This window comes from Lolium rigidum, chromosome 4 (assembly GCF_022539505.1).
Source record: "Lolium rigidum isolate FL_2022 chromosome 4, APGP_CSIRO_Lrig_0.1, whole genome shotgun sequence".
Classification (NCBI taxonomy): Eukaryota; Viridiplantae; Streptophyta; class Magnoliopsida; order Poales; family Poaceae; genus Lolium; species Lolium rigidum.
Window position 1 is genome coordinate 166,210,743 of NC_061511.1, and position 16,235 is coordinate 166,226,977.

Below are 16,235 nucleotides of genomic sequence, written 5' to 3' on the forward strand. Positions count from 1 at the left end.
AAGGTAAATTGTTGAAGAATCCTCTTCCTTGAATGATAAGGTTGATGCTATTATGTCTATGCTTGCGAATGATAGGACTAATGTTGATCCTAATAATGTTCCATTAGCTTCATTGGTTGCCCAATAAGAACATGTTGATGTAAACTTCATTAAAAATAATAATTTCAACAACAATGCTTATCGGAACAATTCTAGTAATAACTATAGGCCATATCCTTATAATAATGGTAACGGTTATGCTAATTCTTATGGGAATTCTTACAACAATAATAGGAATACACCCCCTGGACTTGAAGCCATGCTTAAAGAATTTATTAGTACACAAACTTGCCTTTAACAAATCTGTTGAGGAAAGGCTCAATAAAATTGATATTCTTGTTTCTAGAGTTGATAGTCTTGCCTACGATGTTGATCTTTTGAAATCGAAAGTTATGCCTAATAGGGATATTGAAAATAAAATTGTTACTACAGCAAATGCCATCCAAGTTAGAATTAATGAGAATATAAGATTAATGGCTGACATTGCGTGCTAGGTGGGATAGAGAAGAAAATAAAAAACTAGCTAAAAAGGAAAATGTAGCTAAAGTTTGGACTATTACCACCACTAGCAATGCTAATGATTCACATGTTGCTGCACCTCCTACTATTAATGGTAAAATAATTGGTGTTGGCAATGCTTCTACTCCTAGTGCAAAGCGCGCAAAATTACTGAATTGCTAAAGCTGCTAAACTGCTTGTGATAAAACTGCTGAAATTTTTTCCAACCTTGGGGATGATAATCCCATTGCTTTAGATTGTAATGATTTAGATTTTGATGATTGCCACATCTCTGAAGTTATAAAGTTCTTGCAAAAACTTGCTAAAAGTCCCAATGCTAGTGCTATAAATTTGGCTTTCACAAAACATATTACAAATGCTCTCATAAAAGCTAGAGAAGAGAAACTAAAACTTGAGACTTCTATTCCTAGAAAGCTAGAGGATGGTTGGGAGCCCATCATTAAAATGAGAGTCAAAGATTTTGATTGTAATGCTTTATGTGATCTTGGTGCAAGTATTTCTGTTATGCCTAAAAAAGTCTATGATATGCTTGACTTGCCACCATTGAAGAATTGTTATTTGGATGTTAATCTCGCTGATAATGCTAAAAAGAAACCTTTGGGGAAAATTGATAATGTTCATATTATGGTTAACAATAACCTTGTCCCCGTTGATTTTGTTGTCTTGGATATTGAATGCAATGCATCTTGCCCCATTATATTGGGAAGACCTTTTCTTCGAACCGTTGGTGCTACTATTGATATGAAGGAAGGTAATATTAAATATCAATTTCCTCTCAAGAAAGGTATGGAACACTTCCCTAGAAAGAGAATGAAGGTACCTTATGATTCTATTATTAGAACAAATTATGATGTTGATGCTTCATCTCTCGATGTTACTTGAGTTACACTTTACGCGCCTAGGCTGAAAGGCGTTAAAGAAAAGCGCTTATGGGAGACAACCCATGTTTTTACTACAATATTTTTGTTTTATATTTGTGTCTTGGAAGTTGTTTACTACTTTAGCAACCTCTCCTTATCTTAGTTTTGATGTTTTGTTGTGCCAAGTAAAGTCTTTGATAGAAAAGTAAGTACTAGATTTGGATTACTGCGCAGTTCCAGATTTCTTTCTTTGTCACGAATCTGGGTCTATCTCCCTGTAGGTAGGTCAGAAAATTAAGCCAATTTACGAGCATGATCCTCAGATATGTACGCAACTTTCATTCAATTTGAGAATTTTCGTTTGAGCAAGTCTGGTGGCCTAATAAAATCCATCTTTACGGATCTGTTCTGTTTTGACAGATTCTGTCTTTTATTTCGCATTGCCTCTTTTGCTATGTTGGATGAATTTCTTTGATCCACTAATGTCCAATAGCTTTATGCAATGTCCAGAAGTGTTAAGAATGATTGTGTCACCTCTTAACATGTGAATTTTTATTATGCACTAACCCTCTAATGAGTTGTTTCGAGTTTGGTGTGGAGGAAGTTTTCAAGGATCAAGAGAGGAGTATGATGCAATATGATCAAGGAGAGTGAAAGCTCTAAGCTTGGGGATGCCCCGGTGGTTCACCCCTGCATATTCTAAGAAGACTCAAGCGTCTAAGCTTGGGGATGCCCAAGGCATCCCCTTCTTCATCGACAACATTATCGAGTTCCTCCCACGAAACTATATTTTTATTCCGTCACATCTTATGTACTTTGCTTGGAGCGTCGGTTTGTTTTTGTTTTTTGTTTTGTTTGAATAAAATGGATCCTAGCATTCACTTTATGGGAGAGAGACACGCTCCGCTGTAGCATATGGACAAATATGTCCTTAGGCTCTACTCATAGTATTCATGGCGAAGTTTCTACTTCGTTAAATTGTTATATGGTTGGAATTGGAAAATGCTACATGTAGTAACTCTAAAATGTCTTGGATAATTTGATACTTGGAGATTGTTGTGCTCATGTTTAAGCTCTTGCATCATATACTTCGCACCCATTAATGAAGAAATACTTAGAGCTTGCTAATTTGGTTTGCATATTTGGTTTCTCTAGAGTCTAGATAACATCTAGTATTGAGTTTTGAACAACAAGGAAGACGGTATGGAGTCTTATAATGTTTACCATATGTCTTTTATGTGAGTTTTGCTGTACTCGTTCATCCTTGTGTTTGTTTCAAATAACCTTGCTAGCCTAAACCTTGTATCGAGAGGGAATACTTCTCATGCATCCAAAATCCTTGAGCCAACCACTATGCCATTTGTGTCCACCATACCTACCTACTACATGGTATTTATCCAGCCATTCCAAAGTAAATTGCTTGAGTGCTACCTTTAAAATTCCATCATTCACCTTTGCAATATATAGCTCATGGGACAAATAGCTTAAAAACTATTGTGGTATTGAATATGTACTTATGCACTTTATCTCTTATTAAGTTGCTTGTTGAGCGATAACCATGTTTCGGGGACGCCATCAACTATTCTTTGTTGAATATCATGTGAGTTGCTATGCATGTCCGTCTTGTACGAAGCAAGAGAGATCTACCACCTTCATGGTTGGAGCATGCATATTGTTAGAGAAGAACATTGGGCCGCTAACTAAAGCCATGAATCATGGTGGAAGTTTCAGTTTGGACATATATCCTCAATCTCATATGAGAATAATAATTGTTGCCACATGCTTATGCATTAAAGAGGAGTCCATTATCTGTTGTCCATGTTGTCCCGGTATGGATGTCTAAGTTGAGAATAATCAAAAGCGAGAAATCCAAAATGCGAGCTTTCTCCTTAGACCTTTGTACAGGCGGCATGGAGGTACCCCATTGTGACACTTGGTCAAAACATGTGCATTGCAAAGATCCAGGTAGTCCAAGTTAATTAGGACAAGGTGCGGGCACTATTAGTATACTATGCATGAGACTTGCAACTTGTAAGATATAATGTACATAACTCATATGCTTTATTACTACCGTTGACAAAATTGTTTCATGTTTTCAAAATAAAAGCTCTAGCACAAATATAGCAATCAATGCTTTCCTCTTTGAAGGACCATTCTTTTACTTTTATGTTGAGTCGGTTCACCTATTTCTCTCCACCTCAAGAAGCAAACACTTGTGTGAAGCTGTGCATTGATTCCTACATACTTGCATATTGTACTTGTTATATTACTCTATGTTGACAATTATCCATGAGATATACATGTTACAAGTTGAAAGCAACCGCTGAAACTTAATCTTCCTTTGTGTTGCTTCAATACCTTTACTTTGATTTATTGCTTTATGAGTTAACTCTTATGCAAGACTTATTAATACTTGTCTTGAAGTACTATTCATGAAAAGTCTTTGCTTTATGATTCACTTGTTTACTCATGTCATTACCATTGTTTTGATCGCTGCATTCACTACATATGTTTACAAATAGTATGATCAAGGTTATGATGGCATATCACTTCGGAAATTATCTTTGTTATCATTTTACACTCTCGGGACGAGCAGAACTAAGCTTGGGGATGCTTGATACGTCTCTGACGTATCGATAATTTCTTATGTTCTATGCCATATTATTGATGATACCTACATGTTTTATGCACACTTTATGTCATATTCGTGCATTTTTACGGAACTAACCTATTAACAAGATGCCGAAGTGCCGGTTCTGTTTCTACGCTGTTTTTGGTTTCAGAAATCCTAGTAACGAAATATTCTCGGAATTGGACGAAACGAAGACCCGGGGGCCTATTTTTCCACGGAGCTTCCGGAAGACCGAAGAACATACGAAGTGGGGCCACGAGATGGCGACACCACAAGGCGGCGCGGCCTAGGGGGCCCGCGCCGCCCTATGGTGTGGCCCCTCGTCGGGCCCCGACTCTGCCCTTCCGCCTACTTAAAGCCTCCGTCGCGAAACCCCGAGGCGAAAAACCACGATACGGAAAACCTTGCGAGACGCCGCCGCCGCCGATCCCATCTCGGGGGATTACGGAGATCTCCTCCGGCACCCTGCCGGAGAGGGGATTCATCTCCCGGGAGGACTCTACACCGCCATGGTCGCCTCCGGAGTGATGAGTGAGTAGTTCACCCCTGGACTATGGGTCCATAGCGGTAGCTAGATGGTTGTCTTCTCCTCATTGTGCTTCATTGTTGGATCTTGTGAGCTGCCTAACATGATCAAGATCATCTATCTGTAATTCTATATGTTGTGTTTGTCGGGATCCGATGGATAGAGAATACCATGTCATGTTAATTATCAAGTTATTACATATGTGTTGTTTATGATCTTGCATGCTCTCCAGTTACTAGTAGAGGCTCGGCCAAGTTTTTTACTTTTAACTCCAAGAGGGAGTATTTATGCTCGATAGTGGGTTCATGCACGCATTGACACTGGGACGAGTGACGAAAAGTTCTAAGGTTGTGTTGTGCTTGTTGCCACTAGGGATAAAACATTGGCGCTATGTCAGAGGATGTAGTTGTTGATTACATTACGCACCATACTTAATGCAATTGTCACGATTGTTAGCAACTTAATGCTTGGAGGGGTTCGGACGATAACTCTGAAGGTGGACTTTTTAGGCATAGATGCGGTTGGATGGCGGTCTATGTACTTTGTCGTAATGCCCAATTAAATCTCACTATACTTATCATGTCATGTATGTGCATTGTTATGCCCTCTCTATTTGTCAATTGCCCGACCGTAATTTGTTCACCCAACATGCTTTTATCTTATGGGAGAGACACCTCTAGTGAACTGTGGACCCCGGTCCATTCTTTTAATACTGAAATACAAATCTGCTGCAATACTTGTTTTACTATTTTCACTGCAAACAATCATCTTCCACACAATACGGTTAATCCTTTGTTACAGCAAGCCGGTGAGATTGACAACCTCACTGTTTCGTTGGGGCAAAGTACTTTGGTTGTGTTGTGCAGGTTCCACGTTGGCGCCGGAATCTCCGGTGTTGCGCCGCACTACATCCCGCCGCCATCAACCTTCAACGTGCTTCTTGACTCCTACTGGTTCGATTAAACCTTGGTTTCTTACTGAGGGAAACTTGCCGCTGTGCGCATCACACCTTCCTCTTGGGGTTCCCAACGGACGTGTCAATTACACGCATCACTCGTCTCTGTCCTTACCAGAGTGGTGCCCAGGTCCTACCATGTTGATGTTAAATGAGAAACTTGGCTGGCACCTCCCAGGGTAAGTGCACTCCACCATGTTAACGGCGGGGAAGGGGTGTGTGTCGACTTTCATGGCGTACTGGCTGAAAATTAGACGCCCTTGCTCTATCGCCATTTGGATCTGCGCGACGCCACACCCTGCGGTCGTCGGTGGCATGGGTGAACGTGTTATGCCACTTGCGGTATGGCTTTCCATTCAGCTCTCGAGCCGTGGGGATCTTGTGGCTTTCGGGTACCTTTAGTTGCTTCTCCTTAAGTAAGAGGTCGAAAATACTGCTCAGCTTTGGTCACGTCGAAGTCAAACCCTCTTGGAGGACCTTGTGGCTTAACCCACTTGCGGGACACGGGGCTTGCCCCCGAGTCCATTCAGCCATCGGTACCTCTTGATCTCCCGCGAGATCCTTCATCTTCATCCGCCTCGACCGGGACCACCGCACGCTTGAATTTATCCTGGTATACCTGCGGGTGGCGCTGCTCATATAATGACGGCTTCGCACCATGTGCGCCGGTGAAGGGTAGTCCGCTGGGAGGCCACGTCCTTGATCGGTGATGCGAGACCCACCACCGCCAACTCGGCTGCTTCTTTTTCGGTCACACGAGCCGAATAGCATCGGTTCCTAACGGTCTCGAAGCGGCTGGACGTATTCGACAACTGTTTCTCCACGCTTCGTCGTACTTGTGCTAGATCGGCAATGCCGGCCTCGGAAGCCTCCGAGTGATGCGCATGTGGAACTGCTCCTCCAATTGCTTCCAAGTCCGGATTGAGTCTGGTGGCAGCGATGTGTACCACCCGAAAGCCGATCCTGTGAGGGACTGTGCGAAGAACCTCACACGCAGCTCATCTGATGCTGAGATCGTGCCCGACTGTGCCAAATATCGGCTCACATGCTCGATTGAGCTGGAACCATCCGATCCACTAAATTTGGAGAATTCGGGGAGCCGATATTTGGGTGGTAGTGGGATCAATTCGTACTCGTCGGGGTACGGCTTGGAATAGCCGATTGCCCTCCTTTTCGGCACGATGCCGAACTGGTCTCTCAAGATTGTGCTGATCTGATCCGCGGTGCTGGCTGCGGGAGTCGAACTGCGAAGATTCGCCGGAGTGGCATACTTAGCCAGCCACGCTTGCTTCTCAAGCTGCGAGCCAAGCTGCAGGAGTTGGGCTGCGGAGGTTTATCGGAGTGGCATACTTAGCTAGCCACGTCCGCTTCTCAAGATCTGTTCCCGAAGTTCCTCCTGGCTGTTCCGGAAGTCCCTGCTTGTTGCGGTCGCGGTTCGTGAGTGCCCGAGTTCATTGCAGGTCCGGCACGTATGTGCACGTGTATCCGCGAGGGATCTCCTTAGGCGCCTCATGCAAGAACCGGTAATCACTAGGGTCACCACCGATCTTGCAGACGACGTATGCCGGTGAACTCGGCACTTCCGGGTGCTGCCAACGCAAACGGCAGCGGTGGTCGGGACTCGGAGTGGCATCTCTCCCTGGTGAGTCCCTAGAGCTGGTCCCGACGGAGAGTACCGATGCCTCATGATTTCCTGGATCACCCGAAGAGCGACACGCTCCAAAGTGTTCACCGAGCTCTCGGAATGGCGGTGCAGCGAATGAGCTACCATGAAATTAATATCCCGACGCGAGAGACCTGGTGCGTTCTTCGACGGGGCGGACAGGTCCACTCCATCGAGCGCGCCTTCGGGTGAGAACCCTTTCCACCCGATGCCGTGTGAGCGGGTTCTCCGGAAAGAGCCGATGAGGTCGGCTTCGAGGATCGCTTTGACCTCGTCATACTTCTTCTTGAGCTCCTCGGTCGGATCCTCGTACGTGACCGGAGTGCCTTCCGCCATCTCGGATGTAGATGGCGATGCGGTTGATGTCGAAGACGGTCCCACCGGGCGTGCCGAGAATGTGTTGCGGTCGAAACCCACCGGCGAGCAGCGACGGGCAACACGATAGAGCCGGGAGGCTCCCGGGACTGCGGCTGGCCCTGGTCCCTCGAGCGACGGCCCGCAAAGACTCGGCACGCACGTCCGATGCTTGGTGCAAGGGCGTGCCACCGACCTATACCTGGTCGGGAAGGTGATGGATTTGCCTCGCTTAGTTTCTGCATGGCATACACGTAAACATTAAATACGAGCCTCGATCGGCTCTCGAGTTGTCTGTGAATCGGCTCAAGGAGCCGATCCACCCATGATCCGTACGAGGTGTACGATCAGATGGTGGTCCTGCTTGATCAAAATAAAGCTAAAACGACCTACTACGATTTAGGGTTTTCACCACATAATCGGAACATCCTACGCGTGATTGAGCCTGGCGGCCACGCACGGTGATCGTAAACCGACCCTAGACAAGGCCTAAAAACCAACATGAAGTTGATCCCCGGAACATCCTGTCTAGGGCTAGCAAACTACACCCTACGCGCTACTGGATCCTTCAACCCGTTTGTAAGGCCTAACTATGCAGATATTAAACTAATCCTTGAAGAACAAGGAGCAATCATAACGGATCGGATCTACTAAATAATGATCAAGCGAGGTGCCGCCCTTACACCTAAGATAGGTGTAAGGGCGGCTAGACGTCTAAGGGTTGCACGGACGAAAGCATATAATACGATGAAACAATGCTAACCCTAACACGTCTATGATAACTACGTTGCTCGCCATCAACAAGGCTTCAGCACGAACAACGCATGAACAGCGAATAAACGTGTACTGCCTAGATCGCAAGATGCGATCTAGGCAGCATGATGCTTACCCGGAAGAAACCCTCGAGACAAGGGAGTTGGCGATGCGCCTAGATTGGTTTGTGGTGAACGTGATTGTTGTTTATTTCAGTAACCCTAAATACATATTTATAGTCCGTAGACTTTCTAACGTGGGAATAATCCCAACCGTGCACGAGCCAAATTCTATCTAACCGACACGTATCCTACTATATTACAGATACACGGGCAAACTAGCCCAAACTTTGCATATAAGGCCGATTCATGAATTTCCTCCATGTATATTCTTCAAGCCCATCTTTAATCGCGGCCCACCTCTGATCCGGTCAAATTCTGGTGATAACACAGTCTTGCCAAACTTCAAGCAAGCTTTGGATGTGCCACGAAGGTACCTGAAAATCCACTGAACAGCTCTCCAATGTTCTTTACCAGGATCAGCCATGTATCGACTAACCAAACTCATAGCATATGATAAATCAGGACGAGAACAAACCATGGCATACATCAAGGAATCAACAACACTAGAATATGGAAGTCGTGACATGTACTCAATATCTTCATCAGTACTAGGACATTGCAATGCTGACAATTTGAAGTGAGGAGCAATAGGTGTACTAACAGACTTTGCATCATGCATATTAAAGCGATGAAGAACTTTCTGAATGTAATTTTGCTGACTAAGAAATAACACACTAGATTTTCTGTCTCTTGTAATTTCCATACCTAGTATTTTCTTAGCAGCAGATCCTTCATCTCAAACTCACTACTTAATTGTGACTTTAAAGTAGTGATCTCTTTCTTGCTCTTGGCAGCAATCAACATATCATCAACATATAACAGCAAGTATATTGGTGATCCATTAACAAACTTGATATAAACACAACTATCATACTTAGATCTCTTAAACTCATGTGCAAGCATAAATGAATCAAACATTTTGTACCACCTGTCTTGGAGACTGTTTCAAACCATAAAGGGACCTCTTCAACTTGCAAACAAGATCCTCTTTACTGTGCACAACAAAACCTTCAGCTGGTCCATGTATATCTCCTCCTCAAGCTCTCCATGCGAAGCGCAGTCTTCACACCTAACTGCTCAAGCTCAAGATCATGCATAGCCACAATACCAAAGAATACACGAATGGAACTATGCTTCACAACCGGAGAGAATACATCATTATAGTCAATACCTGGAATTTGGCTGAAACCTTTTGCTACTAACCTTGCCTTAAACCTTGGAGGCTCATTAGGAGACAAACCTTCCTTTCTTTTAAATATCCACTTACAAGCGGACAGCCTTCTTTTGTTTAGGCAAGGGCACAACATCCCATGTGCCATTCTTGTCAAGCGATTGCATCTCCTCTTGCATAGCAAAAATCCACTTCACGCGGTCAACGGATGCAACAGCCTCAGTATATGTAGCAGGTTCAGTATCATGCTCCACCTGTTCAGCACAACTCAAAGCATGATGAACAAGATTACACTCTTCAATTAAACGAGGACGTGGACCTTTGTTACGCCTCGGTCTATCTGCAGCAATGGAACCATTTGTTTGCTGCAAAACAGAGGGTGAGTGCTGAACCACATTGTTATCATTTTCAGCAACATCATTTTCTTTCTCCTCCACGTGCTCCACCTGCACGCTGATCCTCTGTTGCTCATCATCAGAATTATCAGAAAAATCAACAGCATCAGTAACATCTGTAGATGAACTCTTATAAAACATGACAGCCTCATTAAAGACTACATTCCTGCTATGCAAAACTTTCTTAGTTTCAGGATTACATAACTTGTATGCCTTAACTCCTGAACCATAACCAAGAAACACACACTTAACAGCCCTAGGCTCTAGCTTTCCATTATCAACATGAGCATAAGCGATTACAACCGAAAACTCTCAACCGTGAATAATCAGCAGGTGAACCAGACCATACCTCAATAGGAGTCTTCTTATCAAGCGGAATACAAGGTGACCTGTTTATCAAGTAACAGGCGGTGGAGGCTGCTTCAGCCCAAAAACGTCTATGCATACCAGCATTGGACAACATGCAGCGAGCCTTGGAGATGATGGTTCTGTTCATCCTCTCCGCCACACCATTCTGTTGAGGAGTGTATGGGATGGTGTGGTGCTTGACAATGCCTTCGTCGCTGCAATAATCATTGAAAACAGTAGAACAAAACTCCATGCCATTGTCAGTACGAAGCAATTTAACTTTCTTTTCTGTTTGCTTCTCTACCATAACTTTCCACTTTCTAAAAGCATCAAACACATCAGATTTATGTTTCAGAAAGAAAGGCCACACTTTTCCGGAGTAATCATCTATGATAGTAAGCATGTAATTTGCACCACCAAGAGAAGTCTTGCGGGAAGGTCCCCACACATCAGCATGCACATAATCTAAAATCCCTTTGGTGGTATGAACGGAAGCATTGAATTTAACTCTTTTATGCTTACCAAAAATGCGAGTGCTCACGAGAACTCAAACTTACTCAAGTTGCAGCCATCTAGCAGGTCTCTCTGTGCAATTCTCGCCATGCCATGTTCACTCATATGCCCAAGACGCATATGCCACAGATTAGTTTTACCGGGTTCATCGGGAATAACGAGCAGCAGCAATACCGGACAAAGTGCTTCCTCTAAGAACATATAATTTTGCGGAATTCATATCACCAATCATATGAACGAGAGAACCTTTTGATACCTTCGAACTCCGCGAGAACCGGAGTGTTTGTACCCGTCAACATCAAAGGTACCGAGAGAGATCAGATTTCCGGCCATGCCGGGTATGTGTCTCACATCCTGTCGAGTGCGTGTCATGCCATCATGCATCTTGATCCGAACGGAACCAATGCCCACGATCTCACGTGGGTTGTTATCTCCCATACGCACAACATCTCCACTCGCACAAACTCATAAGAATCGAACCGGTCTTTGTTACAACAAATATGAAACGAACATGCGGAATCAAGGATCCACTCATCATTACCGAAACACAACCAGCAAAAACAACTAGGCAATCGCCATCGGAATTATCATCGGAAACAACAGCAGCCTTACCATCACCCTCGGATTTGTTTTTCGGTTGGTAAGTACCGTTTCTTTTCTCTTTGTTCCGCAACTTCCAGCAATCATCAATATTGTGGCTAGTTTTCTTACAATACTTGCGAGAACTTACCATCTCGTTCCTTGGACTTTGAGCGACCTCCGTCGGTCTTGCTCTTATCTCTCGTTGTAGTTGTTGTTTCTGTTCTCGGTCCTCGCCTCGGACCTGCGAGTGCTTCTGCCTTAGATGACGAACCCTCTGCACGCACCATAGATTTCATATTTTCCCTCTCGTTGGAGGGCCTCATAAACTTCGGCAAGGGTTAGTTCATCACGACTTGTATAACAAGGTGTCTCGAAAATTCGCAAAAGAATTAGGCAACGAGACTAACGGTATAAGAGCTAGATCCTCATCATCATATTATACCTCCATGGACAGCAAATCGAAACGATCTCTTTAAAGATCGATAGGTGATTCATCATTGACGCACCTTCTTGCAGCTTGTGCGAGAACAACTTCATCTTCACGTGCATCTTACTTGGTTAGATCTTTGGACATGCGGATCGATTCCGGTTTCAACCACAACGCCGCATGCGGATTTATCAGCCAAGCACTTCTCGCAAGATATTGTTGGATAGATGAAGCTGAATTAATGAAAAAGCCTTACGGTCTTTCCTCTTTTCATCGTCGGTCCAGGTCTTGGCATCTTTCTTGCCAAAACCATCAAGAGCTTCATCCGGATCGAGAAGATTGGGTAAGTATCGCCCTCATCTTCACTTGCCACGAGAGAAAATCTCGTGGTATAATCCAGCTGCGGTAGATCGAACTTCAAAGAAGACATGTCGCAAAACCCTAGATTGAAACACGGGCTCTGATACCACTTGTTATAAAAGCGACAAGCAAATAACGAAGAACGAAACAAGAACACACACAGGGGACACAAGATTTAACGTGGAAAACCCCTTCCAACATAAAAGGGGAAAAAACCACGGGCGCCAGCCAGCAAAACTTCACTATATCGGGAGGTGTTTACAAACGCCGTGGGTTATCTTATAATCTGATGAACCCTAGCCGGCGGCTTACAAGATGTATATATAGGCGGTGCCAACGATCCGTACCGTACCGCGGGGGCTGCCGCCCCCCGCACCCCCCGCAGGCGTCCCTGTATGGCACGACGTATGGACTAACTTCTGACTCCGCTACGCTTCGGCCCAAGTCTCCGGCGACGGGTCTCGCTCCGCTCGTCAGAAGTTAGCCTCCCTTTAGTATATGAATTTGGATCACAATATAACAAAGTTTGTCCTCGATTTCTGCACAAAACTATGTCTGCCATAACACAAATTGTACTCCCTCCGTCCATTAATAAATGTCTAATGGTTCGTTTAAATTCGAATATATCTATGCACTAAAGTGTGTCTAGATACATTTGAATTTAGACAAATTTTTGACATCAAAATATGGACAGAGGTAGTACATAATTTCCCTTATTCGTCCGAGTTTTGTTCCACCGGTCCACTTCCAGACAAATTACCACATGCATTGGAATGTTAGTTCCATATAGATTAACTGTCAAGATCGACTGGCATATTGCAGGCTTGCAGCTCATGCTGTTGGATAGTCACAGTTGAGCTCATAATATGTGATGCAAACCGCACGGCCTGAACAAAACAGTTAAGTCCAACAGATAGTTGGCTTGCTATCAGATCATCGTCAGTCCTAAGTCCGCTTCCCTGTCATCGAAACAGTTCCTTAATTGGTTTGCAGTCGACGAGCATTGTCGCGTACCAGTGAACCTGTTGTAGCTGTTGTCAACTCAATCGACGCTGTACGTGTACTAGCTTCTGTCCAAACTCGTAGTACTTCAGCAATGCGAACCTGCTACGTACATGACAGTTCCGTGTTCAGACACAATGGTGTGCTACAATTTTTATGCTTATATTGCACTACAAACTCAGCATTGTTCACAAACATTGTTGCTACCTGAAAAAACAGCGATCAACGATGGTTCGCCGCACGCGGACACCTAATCGGTAATCACACACAGTTGAGCAACACCTTGGCAGATTAATGTTTGTACATACACTGTTCTAAAATAACCGCATGCTAAAAGGATCGACGAAAACAACCGTGTATAGTATCATATTCATACCATCGCACATGTTGTTTGGTCAAGGGCATGACACGGCCCAAATTACTGACCATGTGTCTTTTATGTGGGCCTACTAGGCCCATGTTTCTAAAGTATATAAAGGAGCTACTGATGATTATAACCATAGTGAAGGATGGAAGTAACCCGACTAAAGTTGTAGCCATTTTTTATTTTTCCTTTCTTTTAGAGTTGCAGGGGACCCCTAGTTACGTACAAAGTGGCTGCAGTGTAATATCAATGTAATAACAAATGCAATTTTATATCTTAAAATGGAAATTAAGATATGAACAGGTAACTAGTTGATTTTTGTTGACTAACATATTGTATAGGTATAGGTCCCCGTGTTTTCTCAGGGTTGTACCTGTAATTGTACATGTGTCCGCCTATATACACATGAGCAGCCGGCCCTATGGGTGCTGTGCAATCTCCAATAACTATTCTACATGGTATCAGAGACCCTTCGGGTCCTGACCTAGCCGCCGCCCCCCTTCTCCCTAGGGCGCCGCCGGCCTCCACCTCCCCAACCCTAGCCGCCGCCCCCTCCTCCCTAGGGCGCCGCCGGCCTCCACCTCCCACAAACCCTAGTCGCCGCCCCTTCTCATCTCGGGTGCCGCCGGCCCTCACCCTCACCACCACCACTTCCGCCTACCACCACCACCACCACTTCCGCCATGGATCACTTCGACTCCTCCGCCTCCGGCTTCTCCTCCGGCTCCGGCAGCAGCAACCCCTTCGCCGGCCCCTCCGTCGCCGTCATCCGCGACATCCCCTTCGCCGAGCGCGTGCTGGGTGAAGCTCTCCACCACCGCTGCCAACTTCTTCCCGTGGAAGACGTACTTCGGGCTACTCTTCCGCGAGTATGATCTCCTCGATCACGTCGACGGCACCATCGACCTCCTCGCCATGCCGCACGGCCCCGAGTGGCTCGCCATCGACGCCACCATCATCCGCTGGTTCTACCAGACCGTCTCCAACAACATCTTCCGCACCGTCGTCCGCGACGGGCGAATTCGCCCACACGGTCTGGGCCAAGATCACCGGTCTCTTCACCGACAGCAAAATCCAGCGGGTCACCTTCCTCCAGCAGGAGTTCTTTGGCACCCACCAGAACGACCTGTCTCTCGACGACTACGCCCTCAAGCTGAAGAGCCTCTCCGACGAGCTCCGTGACTTGGAGTTCCCGATCGATGACAAGATCATGCTCTCCACCCTGTTGGCGGGTCTCGGCGAGGATCTCAGCAATGCCGCCTCCAACCTCACGCTCCTCACCACGCCTACCTTCGAGCAGGCCGTGGCCTACCTACGCCTCGAGGAGCGCCGCCTCAAGCACCTTCGGGCTCGGGCGGCCCACACTACCTTCGTCGCCGGCTTCTCCCGCGGTGCCCAGGCCCCCGCGCCCCTGCACCTCGTCCCACGGGACCGCCGCCGGGCTTCCCCGCCACCGGCCAGCCGCCCGGTCCGACCAGGCCGTGGACCGGCCAGCCCGGTCACCGGGCTGGTCCGACCGGATCATGGACCGGCCACGCCGGCGCCCGGGCCGGCCGGACCGGGCCCCGGACCGGCCGGACGGCGACCTCGGCGAGTGGTCGCCGCGGCCGTCGCCGCCGTGGCGGTGGTGGCAACGGCGGTGGCAATGCCGGTGCCAACGCCTCTCGCGCCTCGTCCACCTCAAAGCACACCGCCCCTCCGCCATGGACCGCCGGTCACAATCCGTGGACCGGGGTCGTTCACGCCTACTCCATGCCTGTGCCGCGCGCCCCCTACCCGGGCATCATGGGGCCGCGCCCAGCCACTCACCAGGCGTTCTACGCGGCGCCCCAACCCGCCCCGGCCTACGCCGCCCCACCGGGTGCGACCCCGTGGGAACCCGCGCTCCTGACCGCCCTCCAGAGCGCCTCCTCCGCCGGGGCGTATGGTGGCGGTGGCGACTGGTTCATGGACACCGGTGCTTCCGCGCATATGGCTGCGCACCCCGGTAACCTCTCATTTTCTACACCCACTTCCACTTCCTCTCGCATCATTGTTGGCAACGGTCATGCTCTTCCCATTACTCACACTGGTTCTGTCTCTTTTCCTTCCACTTCCACTCCACTCTCTCTCCATAATGTTCTTGTTTCTCCTGACTTGATTAAAAATCTTGTTTCCGTTAAGTCTTTCTGTCGTGAAAACCCTGTGACTGTGGAATTTGACGCTTTTGGTTTCTCTGTCAAGGATGGTCGTACCCCGGATGCTCCTCCACCGATGTGACAGCCCCAGCGATCTCTACCCCGTTGGCGCGGCCTCCACCACCACCGGCCGTCCACTCACCCTCTCCGCCGGTGTCGACCTTTGGCACCCCCGTCTTGGCCATCCTAGCTCCGCCACTCTGCGTCAAATAATGCAAGTGTCGTTGCCTAATCGACGGTACCTCCGAGGAGGGATCCTCACGAGGGGGAGATGAAGTAGGGGCCATAGGGCGGAGTGCACACGGGACGGTGGTACGCGATTTACCCAGCTTCGGAACACCTGCACGATGACGGGGCCTACTGCTGCTTGTCTGGAATTATCTGGGCGCTTTCGCGTTGTTACAATGAGTTGTGGTTGTGCCTCTAGGGCTCCCGGGATCCGGCTTATAAAGGCGCACGGATCTAGGGTTTAC

At 46.8% G+C, this 16,235-nt stretch overlaps 1 pseudogene; it reads right to left on the reverse strand.

The window, feature by feature from the left end:
- Positions 1 to 15,290, reverse strand: part of LOC124647758 — a 27,155-nt pseudogene extending 11,865 nt beyond the window's left edge.
- Between the last annotated feature and the right edge of the window lie 945 nt (positions 15,291 to 16,235).